Source organism: Rattus norvegicus, chromosome 5, assembly GCF_021556685.1.
Source record: "Rattus norvegicus strain SHRSP/BbbUtx chromosome 5, alternate assembly SHRSP_T2T, whole genome shotgun sequence".
In the NCBI taxonomy this organism is placed as follows: Eukaryota; Metazoa; Chordata; class Mammalia; order Rodentia; family Muridae; genus Rattus; species Rattus norvegicus.
The window spans coordinates 12,726,432-12,749,733 of NC_141538.1; the positions used below are offsets into that span (position 1 = coordinate 12,726,432).

General features: G+C 38.2%; 1 protein-coding gene across 4 annotated transcripts in view; it reads right to left on the reverse strand.

Moving 5' to 3' along the window:
• The window catches only part of C5h8orf34 (similar to human chromosome 8 open reading frame 34), a 529,514-nt gene that overhangs the window by 203,541 nt on the left and 302,671 nt on the right, over positions 1-23,302 (reverse strand).

Genomic DNA, 23,302 nt, shown 5'->3' on the forward strand with positions numbered 1-23,302 from the left:
AGTGACAGAGAGAATTAACTCTTGTTGAGTTCAACAAAAAAACAAAGTTTAAGGTACCTACCAGTAATGTGTAAAGTAAATATTCTTTCAAAAAACCAACCAACAAAAAAACCAACCAAATCTCATGTGTAAATTATATTTTCCGATTTTCTCTAGTGTACATGTGTCAACTACAGCTATACAGCCTGACAAGTTCACCTACAGTTTGAGGGACTTGTCCATACTGATAAAGGCAGATTTTGCCTATACCTAAGAATCAGAATGGGTCAGTGTGAAGCAACATTAGATTTATTTCCTCTTCCTCTTGTTCCTTTTCATCCTCTTCTTCCTGTTCCTCCTCCTCTTGTTCTTCTTTTCCTTCTTCTTCCTTTTGTTTCTCAAGACAGTTTCTGTGGAGCCCTGGCTGTTCTGGAACTCACTTTATTTTCCAGGCTTTTTTCCAACTCACAGAAATCTGCCTGTCTCTACCACCTGAGTGGTAGGAATAAAGGCATGTGCTACCACCACCAGGCAACACTGGGTCTTTTAAATAGAGATACACACTTTAGATTTAAGTGTGGGCTTCAGCAAGTAACACAAACATTAGGTCGAAAGCAAATGCCCAAAATGGCTATATTAATGACAATGTCCTTAACAGAATGGACTTTGACCAGGTAAACAGAAGCCCAAGTTCAGCATTCCCAGTTATCTCCTAGAGTAGGTGGAAGGAAGGTTTGTTTATCAGGAAAGAAAATCTTGGAAGCCAGTAAGGTAAGATACCTTAATTATTCCTCCAAGAATCTCCCTTAATCCATTCCCCAAAGGTGAACTACCTCGGCAAGGGCATCTAGTTTTCTAGCTCCTAGTCATTCTGAGTATTCAGTATCTGCTCAAAGACCACTTGCTTTTCTGCCATTTTCCTTCTCCCTTAACTCCCAGCCCCAAAGAAAAACTTGACAGTTAACCAATACATTTTGTTTCTACCTATGGAGTGGTCTAGTTCTGTGGTTTTGATGCACCTTCACTTACAACAAACATGCATGTCTTGGTATAGAGAAAAAGTACCTATAGACTGTTCAGCCAAGGAGATGAAGTTAAGTACGTGGAACTACCCAAGCCTATTAGCCCCTAAACAGGCACTGGAAGCACTCTCTATGCCCAGCAAACAAACACGAACAAAATGGAATTAACTGGAAAGGAAGTTTTGTTTTTTTTTTTTTTTTTTGCCAAAAAGGTAAGCTGACCTAACAAGCACATCAGGGCCCAATGCTGGTGGCAAAGCCTGCTTTTTTCCCTTTGTTTGGGTACTGACCACACAGTCATTCCCAGCTGGCTAATTTTTAAAGAACCAGTGTAATTTAAATGAAGGAAAACAGGGTAGAAGGAGAAGAGAACAGCTGTTCCAGGCCAGAATGTTGGTGAGGGGAGGTTTGGGTTCACAAGTTTTACCAGGTGAGACAGATTAAAGATTTAAATTCCTTTGCATAAAACTTTACAAGGTAAGAAGATTTATGGAATATTGGCCTTTGGTGAGCTACCAACCTTTGATGTTAAAAAGCACTTCTCACACAGGAAGGCTTCAAACATTGCTGGAAACAAACCCAAAACACTCTTCTTCCCAGGATCCATGGCAACTTGACTGTGGTCAGTATATAACCAGTCTCACTTGATTATCCTGTGAGAACCCGTCAGAAATAGCAGGGCAGTTCCCCACCACCAAGGATGGGGGCTCACAGTCCAACTAAAACCTTCCATTCTGCCCATGACTGCCTGGGGTAAGGATGGATAAGGAAAGATCTAAACAGGGAACCACCCTGCCTGGGATAAGGACAGATAAGGAAATGACCTAAACAGGGAACCATCCTGCCTAGGGTGAGGACAGAGAAGGAAGTGACTTGCAGAAAAGCAATGCCAGGAAATATCACAAATTCAACAAGATGGTCAGGACTGGACCAAAAGAAGGAGACAACCTTCCCATTCAAGTTGCCCGATAATTTTAAATGTTGCTCAGGGTAACCAATCATAGCCGTCTAACTCAGGCGACCACTAAATTCCCCGCCAAAATGTTTATAAAACGTGTGTGCTTTGTGAGTTCAGAGTCTCCTCTTGCCTGTGTGCTGGGGGACTCCAACGTACATTGGAACAATAATTCTTTGTGGATTGCAGCAATTCCACTCTCTGTGGCCTTATTGAGTGGGGGATCTTCCGACGGACTCTTACAATCCAGTATCTCTGTGACCCCTGTCAGAGTCTAAGTCCTATGTACCCCATCTCACAGATCACTTTTTTTTACACCTGTATTACCTGCAATGTAAGAGCTTCTTCCTCTCTACCTTCCTGTAAAGAGATCTTAAAATAAGGCCTTTTTTGTCTTTGTCTCTCAGGCCTAAAGTTCTCCCTTCAGTCTCACTGTGCCCAGCAATGTTAATGAACTTTTGTCTGAGAAGGATGATACACCTTTGCATCTCTCTAAAACCCACCCATCTCTCTACTATCTAATTTATGTGGGAATAAAATATTTGAGAGTTATCTAGCTGTGTTGCCTCCAGAACTCATTCCTGCCCTTGCCCTTGTACTCTGCATCTTCACAAGGAGGTCTTCTTGTCATTTATATTCTCCAGTGCCAATATCATTAGCGACTGTCCCCCAGGTGTCTTGCCCTCTGGTGGGTTAGGTTTGCCAGAGACATTCCATCTCAATGCCCAAAAACCCAAACATCCTAGTGCTAGATCAGGGCTTGCATTTGCACAGAGCTGCTGAATGTGAAAGTTAAGAATGCTGCTGTGCAATGTGGATTTGACTATATTTCCCAAAAGGGAATGTGGAACTCACAAGGATATTTCCTTCTTTTTCTTTGTTTACTTGTTTTCATCTTACTTGAGAGTACTGCTCAATCTCAGTCACCTAAAGATTCTCACTTTAGATGTTTGACAAATTTAAATTCTTTATCCTGAGCATTATATTAATCATAAGTAATAAGTTTTCCTTCGTAGTGCTTCATGGCCACAGTATAGTAGATTACGGCAGTCAATGGTCCAAAATTATGCCTTAAAGATTTAGATTTCATAGCACACCAAGCAAATGGTAAGAAATATTTCCTGTCTCTTTAACTCTCCCTTTCTGTTGAGGTTTGGTATTTTGCTATATAATGTAATACTAAATACTGGCCCCCAAGACCTAATTGCTTCCAGAGATAAGAATCTTCAATTACCCAAGTGAAGATATGTAACTTTGCCACCCAAATTATGCCTGATTAGTGAATAAAGATGCCTATAGCCAATAGGTGGGCACTAAGAGATAGGTGTTTTGGGTTTGCTGGGCTTGGGGTCTGAGGAGACCATGACAAGGAGGGAAGAGAAGAAGATGGAAAGAGGAGAAACATAATAGATTAAGTGAGTTATGATTACATGGCCAAGAGGACTGGCCAATTGGAGTTTAGAATGGTCCAGGTGGAGCATGGCAAGTTATAATCTGGGACTATTGATAGCAAAGTAATTTCTAATAGCTTAGAGGGTAGATGTTTGCCAATATCTAGTAAGTATCATGGCTTATTGTAGATATAAAGGTTATGTGTCTTTTTACTGGATATTTTTCTTTACATTTCAAATGTTATATGCTTTTCCAGTTTCCTGTCTATAACCAACATATCCCACTCCTCCCCCTCTTCCATGAGGGTGTTCCCTTACCCAGCCACCCACCAATTCCTGCCTCCCCACCCTGACATTCCCTCACACTGGGGGTACAGCCTTGGAAGGACCAAGGACTTCTCCTCCCATTGGTGGCCAACAAGGCCATCCTCTGCCACATATGCAGTTGGAGTCATGGGTCTGTCCATGTGTAGTCTTTGGATGGTGGTTTAGTCCCTGGGAGCTCTGCTTTGTTGGAAATGTTGTTCTTCTGGGGTTGCAAACCCCTTCAGCTCCTTTAATACTTTCTCTAACTCCACCTATGTAGACCCTGTTCTCAGTTCAATGGTTGGCTGCAAGCATCTGGCTCTGTATATGTCATGCTCTGGCAGAGCTTCTTAGGAGACAACTATATCAGGCACCTGTCAGTGTGCACTTCTTAGCATAAGCAATATTGTCTGGGTTCGGTAGCTGTATGTGTATGCTCTGGATCCCCAGGTGGGGCAGTCTATGACTGGCCTTTCCTTCAGTGTCTACTCAAAACCTTGACTCCATATCCCCTCCTATGAATATTTTTGTTCCCCCTTCTAAGAAGAAGTGAAGCACCTGCACTTTGGTAATCCTTCTTCTTGAGCTTCATGTGGTCTGTGGATTGTATCATTGGGTAATCCAAGCTATTGGGCTAATATCCACTTATCAGTGATTGCATACCATGTGTGCTTTCTTGTGATTGGGTTACCTCACTCAGAATAATATTTTCTAGTTCCACCCATTTGCCTATGAATTTCATGGAGTCATTGTTTTTATTAGCTGAGTAGTACTCCATTGTGTAGATGTACCACATTTTCTGTATCCATTCCTCTGTTAAGGGACATCTGGGTATTTTCCATCTTCTGCCTATTATAAATAAGGCTGCTATGAACATAGTGGAGGATGTGTCCTTGTTATATGTTGGAGCATCATTTGGGTATATGCTTAGGAGTGGTATAGCTGGGTCCTCAGGTAGTATTATGTCTGATATTCTGAGGAACCTGGTTTCCAGAGTGGTTGTACCAACTTGCAATCTCACCAACAATGAAGGAGTATTTCTCTTTCTCTATATCCTCCCCATCCTGTTGTCACCTGAGTTTTTGATCTTAGCCATTCTGACTGGTGTGAGGTAGAATCTCAGGGTTGTATTGATTAGCATTTCCCTAATAACTAAGGATGATGAGCATTTCTTTAGATTCTTCTCAGCCATTCAATATTCCTCAGTTGAGAATTCTTTGTTTAGCTCTGTATGCCATTTTTTTAATAGGGTTATTTGATTCTTTGGAGTCTAAACCTGAGTTCTTTGTATCTATTGGGTATTAGCCCTCTATAAAATGTAGGATTGGAAAAATTCTTTTCTCAATCTGTTGATTGGCATTTTGTCTTAATGAGAGTGTCCTTTACCTTACAGAAGCTTTGCAATTTTATGAAGCCCCGTTAGTCAATTCTTGGTCACAGCATAAGTGATTGGTGTTCTGTTCAGGAACATTTCCCCAGTGTCCATGTGTTCAAGGTTCTTCCCCACTTTCTCTTCTATTAGTTGGAGTGTACCTGGTTCTACATGGAGGTCCTTTATCCACTTGGACTTGAGCTTTATACAAGGAGATAAGAGTAGATCAATTTGCATTCTTCTACATTCTGACCTCCAGTTGAACCAGCACCATTTGTTGACAATGCTATCTTTTTTCCATTGAATGGATTTAGCTCCTTTGTCAAAGATCAAGGTGTGTGGGTCCATTTCTGGGTCTTCAATTCTATTCCATTTATCTACCTCCCTGTCTCTGTTCCAATACCTTGAAGTTTTATCACTATTGCTCTGAAATATGACTTGATATCAGGGATGGAGTTCTTTTATTGTTAAAGATAGTTTTACCTATCCTGGGCTTTTTGTTATTCCAAATGAATTTGCAAATTGCTGTTTCTAACTCTATAAAGAATTGAGTTGGAATTTTGATGGGGATTGCATTGAATCTGTAGATTGCTTTTGGCAAGACTGTCATTTTTACTATATTAATATTGTCAATCCATGAGCATGGCAGATCTTTCCATCTTCCGAGATCTTCTATTTCTTTCTTCAGAGAATTGATATTCTTGTCATACAGATCTTTCTCTTGCTTGATTAGAGTCAAAATGAGGTATTTCATGTTATTTGGGACTATTGTGAAAGGTGTCATTTTCCTAATTTCTTTCTCAGCCTGTTTAACCTTTGAGTAGAGGAAGGCTACTGATTTGTTTGAGTTAATTTTATACCCAGTCATATTGCTGAAGTTGTTTGTCAGGCTTAGTAGTTCTCTGGTAGAACTTTTGGGGTCACTTAAGTGACCTCATATCATATCATATCATATCATATCATATCATATCATATCATATCATATCATCTGCAAGTAGTGGTATTTTGACTTCTTCCTTTTTTATTTGTATCCCTTTGACCTTCTTTTGTTTTCTGATTGCTCTGGCTAGAAATTCAAGGAATATATTTAATAGGTAGGGAGTGAGTGGGCAGCCTTGTCTAGTCCCTGATTTTAGAGGGATTGCTTGAAGTTTCTCTCCATTTAATTTGATGTTAGCTACTGGTTTACTCTATATTGCTTTTACTATGTTTAAGTATGTACCTTGAATTCCTGATTTTTCCAAGTCTTTTAACATGACGGAGTGTTGAATTATGTTAAATGCTTTCTCAGCATCTAAAGTAATGATCATGTGGTTTTTTTCTTTGAATTTGTTTATATAGCGGATCATGTCGATGGATTTCCATATATTGAACCATCCCAGGGATTTAGGAAGCCCACTTGATCATGGTGAATGACCATTTTTACGTGTTCCTGGATTAAATTTTCTAAAGTATTTTATCAAGTACTTTTGCATCAATATTAATTAAGTAAAATTGGTCTGAAATTTTCTTTGTTGCGTCTTTGTGTGGCTTAAGTATAAGCATAATTGTGGCTTCATAGAAGGAATTGGGTAGTGTTCCTTCTATTTCTCTTTTGTGAAATAGTTTGTATGATATTGGTATTAGGTCTTTTATAAAGGTCTGATAGAACTCTGCACTAAACTCATCTGGTCCTGGGCTTTTTTGGGTTGGGAGACCTATAAAGACTGCTTCTATTTCTTTAGGAGTTATTAGGTTGTTCAGATGGTTTATCTGGTCCTGATTTAACTTTGGTACCTGGTATCTGTCTAGAAAATTGTTCATTTTCTCCAGATTTTCCAGTTTTGTTCATTATAGGCTTTTGTTGTAGGATCTGATGATCTTTTCCTCAGATTCTGTTGTTATGTCTCCATTTTCATTTCTTATTTTGTTAATTTGGACACTCCGTACCCTCTGTTTAGTCTGGCTAAGGGTTTATCTATCTTGTTGATTTTCTCAAAGAACCAAGTCCAGGTTTTGTTGAATCTTTGTATAGTTCTTTTTGTTTCTGCTTGGTTGATTTCAATCCTGAGTTTATTTTCTGCCATATATTACTCTTATTTGTATTTTCTTCTTTTTGTTCTAGTGCTTTTAGGTGTGCCATGAAGCTGCTACTGTATGCTTTCTCCAGTTCCTTTCTGGAGGCACTCAGAGCTATTAGTTTTCCGCATAGCACTGCTTTTATTTGGATATGATGTGCCTACATTGTCATTAAATTCTAAATTTTCTTTAATTTCTTTCTTCTTTCTTTCTTGACCAAGTTATTACTGAGTAGTGCATTGTTTCAACTTCCATGTCTATGTCGGCTTTCTGTCATTTTTGTTGTTATTGAAGACCAGCCTTAGACTGTGCTGGTCTGATAGGATGTATAAGGTTATTTCAGTCTCCTTGTATTTGTTGACACCTATTTTGTAATCAATTATATGGTCAATTTTGGAGAAGGTACCATGATGTATTGAAAAGAAAGTATATTCTTTTGTTTTAGGATGAAATGGACTATAAATATCTGTTAATTGAGAGTTTTGCTGGGAATAGTAGCCTGGACTGACATTTGTGTTCTCTTAGGGTGTGTATGACATCTTCCCAGGATCTTCTGGCTTTTACTGTGCCTGGTGAGATGTCTGGTTTAATTCTGATAAGTCTGCCTTTACGTGTTACTTGACCTCTTTCCTTTACTGCTTTTAACATTGTTTTTGTGTGTGTGCATTTGGTATTTTGACTATCATTTGACAGGAGGAATTTCTTTTCTGATCTAATCTATTTGGAATTCTATAGGTTTCTTGTGTGTTCATAGGCATCTCTTTCTTTAGGTTAGGGAAATTTTCTTCTATAATTTTGTTGAAGAAATTTACTGTCTCTTTAAGTTGAGAATCTTCACTCTCTTCTATGCCTATCAGTCCTAGTTTTGATCTGATCATTGTGACTTGGATTTCCTCGACGTTTTGGGTTAGGAGCTTTTTGTAGTTTGTATTTTCTTTGGTGTTTATGTCAATGTTTTCTGTGGTATCTTCTGCCCCTGAGATTCTCTCTTCTATTTCTTGTATTCTATTGGTAATTCTTGTGTCTATGACTCCTGAACTTTTAGGTTTTCTGTCTCCAGGATTGTCTCCCTTTGTGGTTCCTTTGTTGTTTCTCTTTCCAAGTTTAGATCTTGGATGGTTTTGTTCAATTCCTTCAACTCTTTGTGTTTTCCTATAATTCATTAAGGGATTTGTGTGTATCCTACTTAAGGACTACTTGTTTATCTGTGTTCTCCCGCATTTTTTTAAGGGAATGATTTATGTCCTTTTAAATTCCTCTATCATCATCATGAGATGTGATTTTACATCTCGGTGGGAGAACTGGGTTCTGATGATACCAAGTAGTCTTGGTTTTTGTTACTTAAGTTCTTGTACTTGCCTCTCACCATCTAATTATCTCTGGTGTTAGCTGGTCTTACTGTCTCTGACAGTGGCTTGACCCTCCTCTAAGCCTGTATGTCAGCATTCCTAGAGACCAGCTTTCTCCCAGCAGGATCTGGGTAAAGAGGTCGGCTCTGGGCATGGGCATCTCCTCAGTTCCTGTGGCCAGAGGGCACCAGGTGGGTTCTTCTTGAACCAGGTATGTGAGTAGAAGTTGTGGTTTCATCTGTGCTCTCAGAGCTGTCCACACTTCTGAGAGTCCTGTTATCTCCCCATAGGATCTGTGTACAGAGAACTGTGGGACAGGGTCAGCTCTCAGTGCAGGCTGGTTATGTGCCTTTTACTTAGGATCTTAATGATCAATGGCAGGGTAGAGACCCTAATTTGAGATTAGATATTACTACAACACCTCTTTATCAACATTGAACTATATCTCAGTTCCTATTAGTTCATTAAAATTTAATTCATTCAAAGACCAAAACATCCTGTTTTGGAATTTCAATTAAATTTAAAATTCCTGTCTCCTCCTCCTCTAGGAGACTTACTTCTGGGCATTGGTCCTGCAGATGATGTGCCTCCTCTAGGAGAACTCCCCAAAAAACCCACATTGGCTTCTCTCCTCTGTGTCATTCAGTCTAAATAATCAAATTATGACTCATAACTTGCAAGTGCTGTGGCATGATGTCAGAGGTGAGGCAGGTACCAAATAGATTCAGGCTTGTATCGGACTAGAAAGAAGGATAGGCAGGAGAAAAGTATGAAGGAAGAGGAGGAGGCAGGAAAGGAAGAGGAGGAGGGAGTTAGCAGAGACAATATGGAGGCTGATGTTAAGATTCCATGCTGTATCTTTTCAGGTTGTGATGAATGCTCTTAAGGGATGGATGTGTATAGGGCTTTGTATGCTTAGGTGGGCAATTATATCTTATCAATTGGGTCAAAGGTTAATGTGTTATGTGGTCTTTTATGTGTAGATTTAAGTGTAAGGGAGTGTGAGGCAGCTAGTCTGGGCTGCCACAGAGTTGGGCTGTGTGTTTCTGGCATGGAAACCTGCTTTGGGAACTAGATAGGTAGAGAGATTGCTGCCAGGCTCAGAGAGAGGCCTCCCACAGTGTGATAGGGGATGAAGCAAAGCAGGTGAGAGGCTTTGCTGACTGAGAATAAGTTATCTAGCAGATATCTTGGGGCACTATGGTGCCGGACCTAGTGGGTATAAAAGACAACAGATGGCGAGCCAACATGATGGGGGTGGGGTGGGTTTAAACAAAGAAACAGGGAAGCAGCCTGGGCTGGCAGGCTGTAGGTCCCCTGCTGTGTGATAAGTAATGGCAGATCAGAGACTTAGAGATTAAAAGCTGCTTTTTAAAAGAAAGTTGTTTAGAAAGGTTTTTCAGGATACTCACATTCCTTTTAATGGGGCTCCACAGGAATTTTGGGTTGAAATCCTAGTTAGACAAAATACTTCTTAATGACAGGTTTATTAAAAGGTGATTAAGCTTATTTTTAGAAAGAAGAGAGTAAAGAGATTCCCCAAATCACATCGGGATTTTTATCCATGGTTCAGAACTTAGATAGGAAAATTAGTCACTAACTACAAGTAGGGAGTTGTGATAAATATCTGTAACACCAGGCAGAGTGAATACAGACATATATTATAGAACTTATTAAGGTTAAATAAAAATCTGAGTAGAGATATATTTTGGGCTATAGTCCTGGTTGGATACGTTGCTTATTGGTATTAGAATTGATATATGGTGTTTAGTTTGTTTTATAAATTACCCTGCTAAAGGCCATATGGCTCACTGATGCTGGCTAGAGAGGGCTTGTGGTTACTTTTGAAATTTACCACAACAGGAAGCTCAGATTCTCTTAACGTGGGCTCCATGGGAATTTTGGGCTCATTTCTGGATATCATTGAGTACAAAAGGCTATCAGGCTCATTGTTCATCTTACTTCCTTTTTGAAAAATTGTTTAATATTCATAATGGGTGTGACTTTGAGTTTTATGGTTATATTATTACTGTGGGAGAGAGTGCAAGATAAAAACTTTTCTGGTTACAGACTAAGGAACAAAGTATTTTGGGAAAAAGATTTTATCGTTGTGTTTTTAAAAAATGTGATTAGGGTCTGGAAATCTCACAGAGTCATACTGATCAGATTTGATAACAGTAGAAAGCCTGAAAAAATTGATTCAGGAGAATAAAAAAGATATCTGGATTCTAAACTTTTGTCTTGAGAGTTGTATTTTGCAGAGTGTGCCTACTTGGATTCCTGGTCTCAAGGACTTTCAGCTGGGTCCAGTCAGGACACATTGGCTACAACATTTGCTTCATTCTTCCTACTCCCTACCCCTAAGGATATCTCAATGCCCATGTACAGCTTGAAGAAGTTATGGAGGAGCTGTCATCCCAATTCCCTAGACTTTTGGGGGGCTGAAATTGGTTATTCTAAAGTTGTTTTTATGAGGAATTTAGAAATAGTTGTAATTTAAGAGGGAGGAATTATGGGGCTGGGGATTTAGCTCAGTGGTAGAGCGCTTACCTAGGAAGCGCAAGGCCCTGGGTTCGGTCCCCAGCTCCGAAAAAAAGAACCAAAAAAAAAAAAAAAGAGGGAGGAATTAGCTAGATTGAATTATACAGTCATAATCTCATTTGTTAACTAAGCTAAAATCATATCTTTGTTTTGGTATAGAATTTATTTGTCAAAAAGTTTAAAAGTACAGTGTTTAAAGCCAGTCCTTCTATTGATGTCATTACAAACTTCTGAGTTGATTACACATGTGAGTTAAGGGTCAAATAACAAATTCATGGCTCTGAGTTTCTGAGAGAACTTTCAAGATAATACTTAAGATATAAAGACAACAGTCCAGGTTGCCTTATGTAGATAGATGTTTTTCAAAAACTTCAGAAATCCATAAAATTTGATCTTTAAGGTTATTTATCTTTTGTTGAGACATATCTGCTCCTAACAGTTCTCCTTTGGCAGATTTAATGAACAAGTTGAACATCGCTACCTCTACATGAGGTAATACTTTGTGGCTGGGCAGCCACTGGACAAAACTGCCTGTTTCATCTGCAGACTAATACTGTCCAGAAAAGGACAGATTATGCAGAATGGTTGACTGATAAGCCAAGCCAAGACGGGGTGATCAGCCCTTCAAAATCTGCATTTCAACAGTCTGACAGTTGATTTTGGGTCAGAAGACTGAAGACTTGCGCTTACATGTTGCTAACAGAGGACTACGCTAGTGGAGATTTGTCTCTACATCCTCTCAGTTCTGGAAGCCATGTTAGGCTTCCTATGTGTATAGATATTTGGTCCTTCTCAGATTTATGACAGGGTTGAAGACTGATTATAGACTCATAGCCTATCAGGCTGTTTTAACTCTGAAAATACATATTTTATTGTATAGTTATCAGATATACAAGCTAGCCAACATATAATATAGATTTTAAGCCTTTCTTAAGCCGGAATGGATCACTAAATGTTCTGTTTAACTGATAAAGTGTTGGACTGGGTGTTAGATATATTTTATGCTTTTAATTACTAAATGATAATAGTAGTGCTCAGCTTATATTTGAGAGAAAAGTTTTTTAACTAGACAAAAAGGGTGAAATGTGGGATGATGTCACAGGTGAGGCAGGTACAAAATAGATTGAGGCCTGTTATTGGACGAGAAGGAAGGATGGGTGAGAGAAATGTTTGAAGGAAGAGGAGGAGGAGTGAGTTGGCGGAGACAATATGTAGGCTGATATTAAGATTCCATGCTGTACTTTTACAGGTTGTTATGAATGTTCTTAAGGGATGGATGTGTACAGGGCTTTGTATATTTAGGTAGGCAATTATATCTTATCAATTGAGTCAAAAGTTAATGTGTTGTGTGGTCTTTTATGTGTAGATTTAAGTGTAAGGGAGTGTGGGGCAGCTAGTCTGGGCTGGCACAGAGTTGGGTTGTGTGTTTCTGGCATGGAAACCTGCCTTGGGAACTAGATAGGTAGAGATATTGCTGTCAGTATGTTAGGGGATGGAGCAAAGTGTGTGAGAGGCTTCGCTGACTGAGATTAAGATATCTAGCAGATATCTTGGGGCACTGTGGTGCTGGACCTAGGGATAAAAGATACCCTTTCATTTTTATATTATTACAACAACAACTGCTGTGGTTTTCTCTTTGTTTCTAGCCCAAAGTCAAACAGATAAGGTCAAATATGAGTGAGCACAGTCTTTTATTATGTCCAAAGCAGGTATTGAAACAAATCTTCTTGGTGTCCCACAAAGAAGCACCCCCTGCATTATACTTATTCTACTTGTCAAAAAAACCCCAAATATTCCATAATCTCTCTCTCTCTCTCTCTCTCTATATATATATATATATATACATATATACATATATATATATTTCATGACTAGAGAAACATTAATGAAGCCACTCTACAAATAGTTCCTGTGGTCCCTAGCTCCTTCTCTATCTTTTCTTATTTGCCTGTACAAACATCTCATTTAATTATCCCCAGGATCTGAACCCTCCCATCATGAACTTGATCACATGATATATCCCTACACCAGGGCCCCTTGCTAAACTCAGCCATGCTTTTTCCTCTCTAAAACCAGAAAATACAACTCATAGTTTCTTTGAGGTATTGGATTGTGTCTTCAACCCATTTCCTTTTATTTCTACTTTCCTTTGTCAGTCAACTCCCTGTTTGCTTTATAGACAGGAATTCAAGCAAAATGGGAAAATCTTTCCAAGTGGGAAGCACTGTATTCCCTTTGTACTCAGTTCTAGAGTCTGGGTCCCTTGCCTCTGAAAACACCTCGAACACATGCTGATTTCATTGTGTTATCTATGGCATCACTAGATATTTCTACTGATTCTAAATATGCTTTCTGCGTTATTCACTCTCACGCTTCCATTTGGGTGTGTTGGCAGGGTTCCCACTTATCAGGACTCTCTCAGAATTAACAATGCCTAATCCTAAAGTTCCTACATAGAAGACAACCCTTCCACCGTCGAAGACACCAAAAGCCATACCCAATTATTAACATAGAAATTCACAAAGCTAAGAGAAAAGCTACAACCCATACACTATTTCTTTCTATTGAATCTCCATTTAACCTTAATCCTTATTAATGATAACAAGATAGAAATTACCAAATGAGGGAGTCATCTTATATCAAGATTGGCTTACAAAGGGAGGGAAATAATTTTATGTAAGGGTGGAAAAGCTAAAACCTTAGCAATGCTTTGTGATCAATTCCACTCCATCACATTGAAGTGAGAATTTCTCTCTTCTTAGAGATCCTGGTGAAGTCACTCAGTTCTTCCATTTATGTCCTCACTTACCTCAAGAGCCAAGGGAGCTTTGTATTAAAAAATTACTTTCTTTTTTAACCTGACTCCTTTAAAAATCATGTATTACCCTTCAAAATTGCTTCCATTTTAGCAATCCTCTCTCCTTAACAATAGGAAATTATATGTCTTGATCTCAGTAAGTTATTGGGGGTTACTTGGGATATCCCTCTGTACATGAATTCATTTGTATACACTTTCTCTTGTGAATCTATGTATTGCTTGGGGCAGAAAAGAAAGACTGGAAGATTATAGGGACATAGGATGAGAAAGGATTCCATCCAGAATTTGGGTAAAATAAAAACATTTTTGTAAACGCTGCTGATAAAGAATTCTTGTTCTTCTCATATATAAATATTTATGTCAAAGAAACAATAAAGCAGGCTTAACTCCTAAGTAAATACAGCATTGGATAGAGTTTCATTCCTTGCTGCAGACATCCCTGAGAATCTCAAAGAAAGTTGTTGGCTTTATTTACAGGAAAGACATTTTACCTTCCCAGATCCCTGTGAGAAAGACTTCATCTTATCAGCTGTAATCCTAGTAGGAGTCCAGAGAAAACCACTAGGTGACCTCAGTTAGGATTCTTTTGTTTTTAATTAATTAATTTGTATTGAATTTATTTGTATCTCTATCTATCTATCTATCATCTATCTATCTATCTATCTATCTATCTATCTATCTATCATCTATCTCTCTCTCTCCCCTCCTGTGTCTGTGTGTGTGTGTGTGTCTTTGTGTGTGTGTCTTTGTGTCTTTGTCAGTATTTGTGTACAGCAATGTCCCTGGACTTTATAGTAGAACTTGCCAGAGTCATTTTCTTCCACTACGTGGTTCCTTGAGATCAAACTCAGGTGATGTATCAATTGATTGGCAAAGCTAACATATTGATAATTATGTTGGTCTTGATTTTTTTTGTGTGTTAGTCACGGTGGAATCCTGACAGCCAGCATTTTTTCCACACTTATCTCAATGCAACAGGTAAGGCAGAAACACCTCCTATGTATTAAGAGAAAAGATATGTGACTTTGTAGGTTTGATCCTTGCATCTGTGAGCTTGTTCTTTCAGCCTGGATTGAAAAACTGGTTTTGGTTCTGAAGCACCCTAAGTGTACCTTTCATTGTGTTTTGCTTTGGGCATGGGCATCCAAATTCAATTCTGTTGCATTCTCATTTTCTTATTCCATGATCACAGTGGCAATACAATAAAATGTCATTAAAATATATCAGGATAGAAGTGACTATAATGACAAATGCGCAGTTGGAAAGTATCTGGATCTCTAGACTTTAACCAAACTTCTACAAGATGGGAAGTGTTCAGAAGAGGCTGAAAGACAATATACAAATAGATGATGCCTACAAGACCGATGACATTCCAATACTGACCCACAACCTCCTCAGCAAATGGCCTCAAATATTCAGGGTTTGTTTAATAAATCAAATATTAAACTGTTTTCCCTCCTTTCTTTCCCATTTCCAAAACATGTTGCACTAATGAGTTAGTGCAGTCACCTCCTTTAGTGAAGCACTGTACTTTCCTCAGAATATTCATGCCCCTCACCCACCTGGAGCCTAGTGTAGTCCACCTGTAGCCTAGTGTAGTCTCTATGAGGCATTGTAAGGTTTAGCTGTCCTTTGTGACACAAAAACAATAACTTTCCATTCTTCCTTTCATGGCCTCATTCCTCAGATAGCTGAAACTTTTGCCTTTTCTGATTCTTGGGCTTCCTGGTTCTTCCTCTAAGTTCCTTCATTGCTGTGTGGCTTCTTGTCTGCCATGTGTCTAACCTCCATGCAGGCTCAAATGACTTCCTCCCACTTCCTCTTCTATACTTTTTTTTTTTGGCAGCAGCTGAGACTGGGATGGAGAGTTGTATTTTTAAATGCAATAAAATTATCCTTGAGTTTTTATTTGAGTCAATTCTTAAATTCCTTTATTACTAAGACTAAAGAGCCCAAGCCGAGCTTTTCATTTCTCTTATAACAAAAGTTGCTTCCTTGATTTTAATTATTTGTTAATTATTGAAAACATGATACTTATATGTATTGACTCCAAGAAACTGGTTTTGGAAGGAATGTTTTTGCTGTACTTATCTATAGACACAGGAAAAATAAAATGTTAAGGGAACTAAAGAGGTAACTAAAGAAGTTGGAATTATACCGAGCAAGAATAAGACTAGTACCATGATTTTTGAGCCAAATTTAAAACAGGCTTTATCAAATACTGGAGAGGACTATGGATGCTGGCTAGTTCCATACCTGAGACTCATATTTAACATGTGAGTCTGAATCATAGTAAGGGACTTACAAAGGCAAAAACCCACAGGCTATGTATTTCCCATCTTTGTCTAGTCAAAGGCAAGTAGCATATATCCTGATGATTTGTACTTCTGAGTAGCACACATTCTGATGCATTTGTACTTCTTGCCTATGTACCTCCTGTCTACGTGTGATCAAGCACACATTTCTGGTGACAATTTTGGAATTCTGGTTTCCTTAAAAATCACAGAAATATTGTAGAAACATGTTTTTCATTTTAATCCCAGGTATGGGGATATGAAGCTGCTTTGGACTGAATGCAGTAGCTGACTGTGATTTGCCTCATGCTCTAGCAGAGGCATGGTTTTTCCAGCTGCAGATGGTTTCTGTAATTGCATGACATTTGGAATTCTGGGAACTTTTCAGAGGGAATATAAGTGGTAGAGCCCAATAAGCAGGATTGGTGGTTGTTAAAGGACATTGGCTGTGGTTTATTAGTAGTTGTGATCAAAAAAAGAAACAAAAGAAAAGAAATTAGATTCAAGGGATCTCTATCTCGTCTCTCCCCTCTGTCATTTCTCTCCTATCTAGTGATAGAGGATGAAGCTGGTAGGGGTTCAGTAGAAGAGGGAGAAAGGGTGAAAAAGAGAAGAGCCCTCAAAGTAACAAGGACAGTCTACCCACATCCTTCACAACTAGGGCAACCAAGCTTGTTTATAGAAGTAAAAACACACAGCTTGTTATCTTACATAACAATGCAGATTCCAGGATGTTATCTTTGGAAAAGTGGGGCTTATAGGTTAGAGCTGTTTTTTGTTTTATAGATCCGCTAAGCACAGTAATTTAAGTGTAAAACATAATACTAGCCATCACAAAGCCTGAGTCATCAGTGTGTGTATTAACTCTGAGGCCAATAATATGGGAGAAGTAGCTAGAAGGGAAAAACATATTAGAAAGTAGCAGAGGTCAACACAATGGGAAGACTAACTGAACGGCTAAAGGTGAAAACTGAGCAAGCTCCTCCATATTCTACCTCTGAGGGAGACCTGAAAGGCAATAATTTTCACACAGGCTCTCTACAAGATACCTACATAGATGACCCTAGAGAAAGAAATGTTGAGGATGGACCTATAGACTAGGTGGCCAAGGAAACTTGACAGTTCTCATCCTGCAGTTACACTTCACTGGACTTAATTTTCACCATAAAAAAAGAGGAGCACATTATATGAATGTTGGATTTTAAGCTTTTGAGAAGAAACCCTTTTCTTTCCAACAGAAAGCCCAATGCAGGAATATATGTTTAAAGGTGCACATCTTTACCAGTGAAGGCACAGGCATTTTATCTTTATTCACTGGCAAATAACCAAGAACTAATCAAGCAAAATAGTGGTTTGATGTCAGAAAATAGCATCCGCTTAGATAAAATAATCCTGGGACTTTCATTTCAGTCAAGTGTAATCCATGAAATAATTATAGCTGTTTGAACTAGACAGTGTGGGAGACGAGTGAATTTTCACATCTGTTTCAAGGAACTTTATAGAAAAATTAAAAGCCTTTCAAGTGTAAGTCTCTTCAGAGTGATTCATTGATGAGTTGAAGAAGAATTATATGGTGGTTTTCCCTGCATTAGAATTGGTTTGTTGATTTATATCAATAAAACTGATTTGGTCAAATGTTTTGAACAGATGTTACATATTCTAAGTGAATTATTAAAATTAAAGCAAATGTTAAGAAAACATCAGAGATTAGACAAGATCAAATAAAATATGTATAAAATATTTCTGTTATGAGAGTCAGCTACATTTCCAAAAAAGGAAGAGAAAAAGCACATAAGTCAGTTTCAGCACATATCATGGTAGAACATGGGCAGTGGATGGGCAGACAATGAGGAGCTGTGAGAGGCTTCTCTGTTCTCAGAGTTATCTGAAATATGACTTCACATTTGTCTCTGTGCATCAGAGTAGTATGACTACTATTTCACAAAAGTAAGAGTTTATAAAAACAATAAGATCCATAAATCATTTGAACAAAATTGGTAGTGAACAGAAATTAAAGTTCCTAAGTTTTAGAAAAATAATAGGGTAACAAATATGAAATAGAATTTTATTTGGAAATTAAGTTTCGTAGAATTTAAAGGATGTATTGAGCGTTTCAATTTTAATGCTTTAGAAGGAAACGGATTACAAAATATTTAACTTTTTGGCTCCATGAGTCAATAAGCAAAAGAAAAAGATTTAGCTGATAAGATAATGGAAATATTTATATTGATTTAAATTTATACACATTCTGTCTCTACTCTTCATTGAAAAGTGCTAGGAATATACTGAGATATTCTTCTTAGCTACCAGTCCTTGCATGATTGCTATAGGAAAGCTTAATTTTTATAAGGCTGTATAGGTTGGAATTTGTTTAGATTGCAAGTGAATCACAAGTCTTGGGTTAATTGGCCTGATCATTAGATAAATTGTGAAGGTTCTTCATTTAGTCAGAAAAAGTAAGACATCTGGGAATAGTTTTCTTCTTCCAATCAGGAAGAAAATGCTGGTTCTTCTAACAAAGTCAAACCTAAACACTATTCAAAGCAGGGTTTCTACATCAGAAGAAATCATCATTTCTCTTAACTTTCAGCAACCACAAGTTTAAGAGATTATGTTGTATATACTAAAAGGTTGGCTGGTGTATCCTGAAATATTGATTACTTTCTCAAAGTCTGACAAATGATTTTACAAACTTCTCCATAATAAGAGTCCTGGCATATGAATCTAACTCCGCCTAAGAAAATGCAGTTATTACCCCCATTCAAGTCATGATATGTCATCACCAACAAGAAAACATAAAGACAAAGGCAGCTGAGAAATATCAGGGATCTGAATCATAGATCGTGGACGGGGTCTGTAGGCAAAGGACTTAGGAGGAAGAAAGAGAGTGAGGAACATCAGGCAAAATGCTCAAAGGTCAGACACAGTAAGGTAAGGATGATAGGCAATCATGAGGATTGATCTGTCTGTCGATCAAAAATAAATGAATTATGTAAATTATCAAATCTTTATAAGACAGTGGGTAAAATATATTATAATTTATTTACTTTTCTATTGATGTAATAAGTTATCATGACCAAAGTAACTTATAGAACACAGCATTTGTTGGGAGTTTGCAGTTTCAGAAGATGAGTTTATGACATAATAAGTATGGCTGCAGGTAGACATGACACTGGGAAGTAGCTGGGAATTACAGCTTGAGACACAACAACAACGAGGCAGAGATGGCTAACTTGAAAATGAATTGGATGGAAACCACAAAGTCTGGCCCCAGTGACACACCTCCTCCAACAATGCTACACCTCCTGATTCTTCCCAAACAACTTCCAATTGAGAAGCAAGAAAGTATTCAAATATATGAACCTATGGAGGCATTTTCAATCAAATCACATAATTGCAAAGATGAAAATTATGTTAATTATCAAATCTTCATAAAACAGTGAGTAAAATGTATTATAATTAAATAATGAAATTCTTGTAAAAAACCTTACAAAAATATTGTTTTAGGTAAAATGTGCTTGTCCAATTTTAGTTTCTTTAGAATTTTTTTTCTCCTCTGGCTAAATAGTTCATGTAATGAATATTTCTTAATAATCATCTGTGTTTCAAGAAAGTGTTTCATTTCTATGAGGGGAAATATTCACTGGTACTATTAAAAAAACATCGTTTTGTTCAAAACATCATTTAGACCACTACAGACACCAGATACAATTAACTGAATTTAGACTCAACTAAGAAACCCTAGAGAAATACACTTTCGGCGTGTCTGTGAAGGTATGCGCTCAGAGGATTCAAGAACTGGAAGAAGACCTACTCTGAAGGCGAGTGGCACAGTCTCACTGTCTGGGGATCTGGGGAAAGAGAGAACATGAGCAGTGTCAATATTCCCCTCTTCTGTATTTCCCAGGGTCAGTGTCAGCCATGGTTTCTGTGTCCTCGCTCACCATGACCTGATAGAGTCATTTTGCTGTACTCCTTTGCTACAATGTGCTGCATCCACTAAAACCAGTAGTTCCAGGTTGGGGATTTAGCTCAGTGGTAGAGCGCTTGCCTAGCAAGTGCAAGGCCTTGGGTTCGGTCCCCAGCTCCGAAAAAAAGAAAAGGAAAAAAAAAACAAAAACAAAAAAACCCAGTAGTTCCTACTAATCTTTACTCCGTTTTCTTCTCCCTTTTCAGGCATTTTGTCATAGGGATGCAAAAGTAACTAGTACAGAAAATTGGTACCAGAGAAGGGATGTCACTGCTGTGACAAAACCTGAGTATGTGGTACTCACGCCTTTGAAAATAGCTTGGAAGAGGTGTTGGAAAAAACTCAGAGAAATTAAACAGACAAAACTTAAAATGCTATAAGCATAGCTTAGAAGAAAATTCTGGCAGATGCTTAAGAATCTGGGATGGCAATGTGAAAATGGGCAGTAAAGACTGTTCTCAGGATGTTTCAAAAGGGGGAAAGGACCAGCTCTGTACTGAACTTGAAGCTATTCGGGCTAAATTCTAGAAATAATAATCTCTACATTTTGTTGACATCTTGAAAATTTGTGTGAAGCAGTGTGCTAATTAATCTGACAAAGGAAATTTCAGGACAGCACTGTATTAAGACTGCAGTGTGATTATTGTTTGCAACTTTATCTGATATTTGTAGTGCGAAATAAAGCAAAAAAGAAGAAAGATTTATGAAGTATACTATTATGCAGATGAGCTGCTTAAAAGTTATAGACAAGGAGGGTATAGTTATTAAAGATATGAACACCAATAGAATATGAATATTTTTCACCAAGAAAATAAGAATTCAGACAGATGCTGTCAGTCACAAGCTTTGGGACATAAAACACAGTACTCATTTGAAATATTTTCCATTGATTAAGTTAGAATCAGGGTGTTAGAGGATATTTGATTATACTGTGAACCATGACACTGTGTTTGCTACTGGAAAAAAAAAAAACCTGTTTTTAGTTGTGGTGTGACTCAGTCTTAGCACATACCATTCATCCGAGAGCTTTCTGCGTGAATATTGTAAACAGGATTAAATAAAGTCAACCAAGGCCAAGAAGCAGAGCAAGCAACCAGTTGGCCGGAAGGGAATGTAGAGTACTGTCAAGAAAAGATTATATAGAGGAAGAGGGAGTCGGGAGAATGGATAAAGAGATGTGCAGGAAATAGAAGGTTTGTTTTTTTTGTCTTTGGTTTTTGTTCCTTTGGGAAGTTGGCTGAAGAGGAAGGTCATCTGGTCATCTGGATAATTTCTCTGCCTCTCTGAGATAGCAGACTTTTGCCCCAGCACCCAAGTTTTCATTGTTAAAATCAAATGATTGAGATTTTGTTAAAAAAAAAAGAACAACAGGACACTCTGCTTATATGCTTGGATAAGTGTTTTCCAAGGTGATTTGATCAGTGCCCAATAGTGTTCAACCTGGCATGATTCATGTAGCACTGGTTCTGGAGCTATCAGAGTGCAAGGATCATGAAATCTCCCTCTGCAACTCATAAGGATGGTTTGATAAGCTGAACCATCATGTGCAATATAATTGAAAACATATACACCATGATGAAGCTGTGAGGGTAAAGTCTAATCCATAATGGAAACTTCAGGACATGGGAGGCAATAAAAATTTGGAGTGTTCTCTAAGGAAAGCTACATTCAAGACAAACTCTTAAGGCTTACATACAGCAAGGCTATATAGGGGTAGAACTTCCCAATCTCATTGGAGTATACTTCATGAGGTCCAGATGTCCAGCATGGAACTATAATGTGTAATATTTGCCTGTACAATTTTTGTCTTGCTTTGGTATGATTATTTTCATGCTCACATTTATCCTATTTATATTGGGATTGATTTTCATTGTTACACTATATAGGAAGTATATGACATGCTTTTGATATTAGTACATGAGCATGTGCGGGGCTGAGGATGGGTTACAGAATCTCACAACTAATAGTTTACCTTGAGTCTCAAGGACTCTGAACTTAGATGGTTGGATGATGTTAAGCCTAAGAGGGCTCTTGCAGACAGACTAAATGCATTCTGCATTATGAGATGGGGCTGAGACTTTAAATACACCAGAGGTAGAATGTTATAATCTACAGTGCAGTGTTTGGTGTCCATTGACAAGGGGTGGATTGTTGAAGGTAACCTGCATTGTCAAAGTATCTGAAGTTTAGCATCCCTAGGAGATGGTAAGACACACCTGTGTGTTTGGGGGATATTTCTAGAAATTAATGACTGACAAGGAAAGAACATGTTATCATCATGTGAGCTGGAGTCTCAGATAGGTTGACAGGAGAAGACACAAAGCAAGTAGAGTCCTTCCACTCTTTTCTTTGCTTTCCAACTTGCTGTGGTGTGGACTAATCCTTCTCAGCTAGGATGAACTGAATCCTCTGACACTGTGAACTAATATAAATGTCCTCATTAATTTGGTGCTGTCAAGTATTTTCTTACAGGGACATGAAAATAATCAATGTATTTCCTAAGCTGAGGATTTTCTAGGTGTGTTCTATTGATTTGTTGATTGCAGATGAACATGGACCATATACTTGATCATTTTGCCTTGTACTATATTTAATGATATTTTATCAGGACAACAGATATTAATCAGGATTATTTTAATGAATATTTGTGCGCAGGATTATGGGATATGCTATTTCTTAGTTATTGCTTTGGGAAGAGTATGGGATATTCATGCATATCACTTCAGTCCAAACCATAGCAGCGAAGTTTTGTTTGAATGCTCTAAGATTGCCTGTAGTTGCACTGACTGTACCGGAAGTAGAAAGACTTCAAATGCCAACACAAATCTGCTAGTAGGTATGTAATGGTTTATATATGCTCTGCCCAGGAGTGGCACAATTAGAGGGTGTAGCCTTGTTGGAGTAGGTGTGCTACTCTGAGTGTGGTCTTTAAGACCCTCATCATAGCTGCCTGGAAGTCAGTATTCTGTTAGCAGCCTTCAGATGAAGATGTAGAACTCTCAGCTCCTCCTGCACCATGCCTGCCTGGATGCTGTCATGTTCTTGCCTTGATGATAATGGACTGGACCTCTGAATCTTTATGCCATCCCCAATTAAATGCCCTTATAAGAATTGCCTTGGTCATGGTGTCTGTTCACAGCAGTGAAATCCTGACTAAGCCAGGGTATATAGCTAGGACTTAATGTCACTGTGTTTTTCATCAAATTAAACTGTGCTTAGACTTAAATGGGTGACATCAACATCCACT